This window comes from Sciurus carolinensis, chromosome 1 (assembly GCF_902686445.1).
Source record: "Sciurus carolinensis chromosome 1, mSciCar1.2, whole genome shotgun sequence".
Lineage (NCBI taxonomy): Eukaryota > Metazoa > Chordata > Mammalia > Rodentia > Sciuridae > Sciurus > Sciurus carolinensis.
Window position 1 is genome coordinate 126,520,619 of NC_062213.1, and position 3,344 is coordinate 126,523,962.

Sequence of the window (3,344 nt, forward strand, 5' to 3'; positions counted from 1 at the left end):
GAGTACACAAGGTTTGTGCCAAATTGAGATAGATCACGGTTGATAAATTAAGTCTATATTTTAATTGAAGATGTTACACGTTCAGCATAAAACTTTAGAATATATCAAGAAACAAAAATAAGAAAATTAAAAGTATCTATGATCTTATTTTCTATCATAGCTAATTTATTTTCTATACTTCCACTTGTGTTTATTTTCTTGTACATAGATGCCTTATTTACAATGACATATGCTGTACTCAAATTTTGTGTTTTTCTTTTTTCACTAACTGTAGAGAATTCTTGATGTCAATGATGTACTGAGCATCCTTATTGCTCCATTTATGAGGACTCTAACAATCTATTTCCTTATTTGGAATTTCAGGAGCTGGATTTGTTCCATAAGATGTGAATTTAAGGCTCCGCCCCCGCGGGGCGTCCCTGGCTGCTCTTTCCCTCAGCGCGGCTGGAGTCGCCCAGACACCAAGCAGCAACAGCCCTTGGAAAGACGCTGAGTTTTTCTTGACTTCTACAGTGATAAAGACCTTGAAATACTACTTCTGGCCTGTGAGGCCATCATTCTACCACGCTCCCCCAAGACAACCCAGCCTGGACATTAGTGCCTCCCTCTTTATTCCTCTGTGATTATCCAGATCAGCACTTGACTCTTTATTTTCAAAGTTCACAAGCCCAACCTCAGATCTTCATATTCTGGTTCTCAGCTGCTCTTGAAGCCTCCCAAGTCGCTGGGATCACAGGCCTGCATCACTGCACCCGGCATGGCTCATTACCGTTAAAGAAGGACACATAAAAGTGAATGTGTATACATAACTGTGACCTGTTACCACAATAGCAGAGCCTGATATCCCCAGCAGATCTCCAGTTGCTCCTAACATCACCTCACTCCCTTGTCTCTCTTTGTGGCCTCCTAAATACCCATCTTGTTGGTCTGGGTTCAGCTGGTGGTATGGAGGGGTGCTGCCTAGCACTGACCTGGAAGTGTTTGTGAACTACTAATCCAATGGACATCAAAGGTGAGTTCTGAAATGATGATGATTCAGAAGGAGATAATGAATCAGAGGAATTTCTCTATGGAGTTCAGGGGAGCTGTACTGCTGACCTGTATTGATACCTACAGCTTGAAGCAGACATTGAAGTTGTGAAGGAGATCTACAGTGAGAACTCTGTATCCATCAGAGAATATGGAACTATCAATGATGTGGACATTGATCTACACATCAACATCAGCTTCCTTGATGAGGAAGTATCTACAGCCTGGAAGGTCCTTGGACAGAACCTATTGTGTTAAAGCTGCGATTTTCTCTCTCCCAAAACCTCAATGGACCAAAACCATCAATTGAGGTTTTCCAGCCATCGAATAAGGAAGGGTTTGGACTGTGTCTTCAGTTGAAAAAGATCCTGGGTACGTTCACATCCCAACAATGGAAACATCTGAGCAATGATTTCTTGAAGACCCAGCACCATCAAGAAGTTCTGAGCTGGCCTCAGCATCTTCTCACCCATCCCCAAGTCTCCCAGTTTCCCCATCATACAGGACTCCATGCTGAAAGGCAAACGGGGTGTACCAGAGCTCAAGTTGGGTGCCTCATGAACTGTTCCATCTCCTGTACTATGAAGAACCCCAAAGTGGAGGTGTTTAGCTACCCTCCCAGCCCCCAGGCAGGTCTTCTGTGCCCTCAGCATGTGGGCCTCCCTCCTCCAGCACAGAGCTCTCCTTTGGTCAGTGGTCACTGCAAGAATATTCCCACTCTGGAGTATGGATTCCTTGTCCAGATCATGCAGTATGCAGAGCAGAGGATTCCAATATTGAATGAGTATTGTGTGGTGTGTGATGAGCAGCATGTCTTCCAGAATGGTTCCATGCTCAAGCCAGCTGTCTGCACTCGTGAACTGTGCGTCTTCTTCTTCTACACATTGGGGGTCATGTCTGGAGCTGCAGAGGAGATGGCTACTGGAGCAGAGGTGGTGGATCTGCTGGTGGCCATGTGTAGGGCAACTTTGGAATCCCCTAGAAGGAGTATCATCTTTGAGCCTTACCCCTCCATGGTGGACCCCACTGATCCCAAGACTCTGGCCTGTAACCCTAAGAAGAATTACGAGTGGCTTCAGAAAGCTCTGGATAGTGTAATGTTCATCTGGGAGATGAACCAGGGCTCATAGTTAGAAATCAAGAAGCAGATGGACAAGCTGAACTCCGTGGCTCATCCTCCCCTGCAGTGGATCATCTCTAGCAACAGGTCACACATTGTCAAACTACCTCTCAGCAGGCTGAAGTTCATGCACACCTCACACCAGTTCTTCCTGCTGAGCAGCTCTTCTGCCAAGGAGACTGGGTTCCGGACCGCCAAGAAGCTCTATGGCGGCACCTTTGCCTTCCATGGGTCCTACATCAAGAACTGGCATTCAATCCTGTGCAATGGTCTGGTCAATGCATCCTACACCAAACTGCAGGAATGGGAAAAGGACAGCACAGGATGCCCTCCAAGGATGAGCTGGTCCAGAGATATAACAGGATGAATACCATCCCTCAGATTCGATCCATTCAGTCAAGGTTCCTGTAGAGTCGGAATCTAAATTGTATAACACTTTGTGAAGTGATTACATCTAAGGACCTCCAGAAGCATGGGAACATTTGGGTGTGCCCTGTGTCCGACCATGTCTGCACAGGTTCTTCTTTGTGTATGAGGATGGTCAGGTGGGCGATGCCAACATTAATACTCAGGACTTCAAGATACAGAAGGAAATCATATGAGTGATCAGAACTCAGGTTTACACAAACTGAGGGGGCCCCAGCCCTCATACCACCCTGTTCCTCAGGAACCATCTGCCCTCATTAAAGGGCTCAGGAGCAGCAGGTGAGATTGCCCTGAGGAATCGAGGGGCCATTGTCAAGGGGCAGGAAAAGGATAGAAGAGACAGTCTTCATGGTGGAGACTGACCCAGGAACCACTCCACATTTGGATGGCCCAGACTGATTCCAACCCCTGATTTGCCCAATTGACTTCACTCTGTTTGTAAATAAAACAATAAAATGGAAGGTGCTGTGGACTGGAAAAAAAAAAAAAAAAAAAAAAAAAAAAGATGTGAATTTAATTCTTTTAATACATTTTCCAGATTATATTCCAGAAAGATTTTTCTAATTTATGCTCCAACCAGTAATTGAACACAGGTCCTATTTATTATGTACCATCCTGTATATTATTGTGAAAAAGTTTCTTCTATTACTGTTGAGTTGAATGATGAAAAACAGTATCTTACTGCAATTTTAAAGTTGTATTTATTGATTATTAGTGAACATGAGTATTTCTAGACAGTAAATTTTTCTTTTATTTATTTCATTTTATT

General features: G+C 44.2%; 1 pseudogene; it reads left to right on the plus strand.

Moving 5' to 3' along the window:
• Positions 1-999: 999 nt before the first annotated feature.
• LOC124961835 (protein mono-ADP-ribosyltransferase PARP6-like) lies at positions 1,000-2,781 on the plus strand (annotated as a pseudogene).
• Positions 2,782-3,344: the final 563 nt, after the last annotated feature.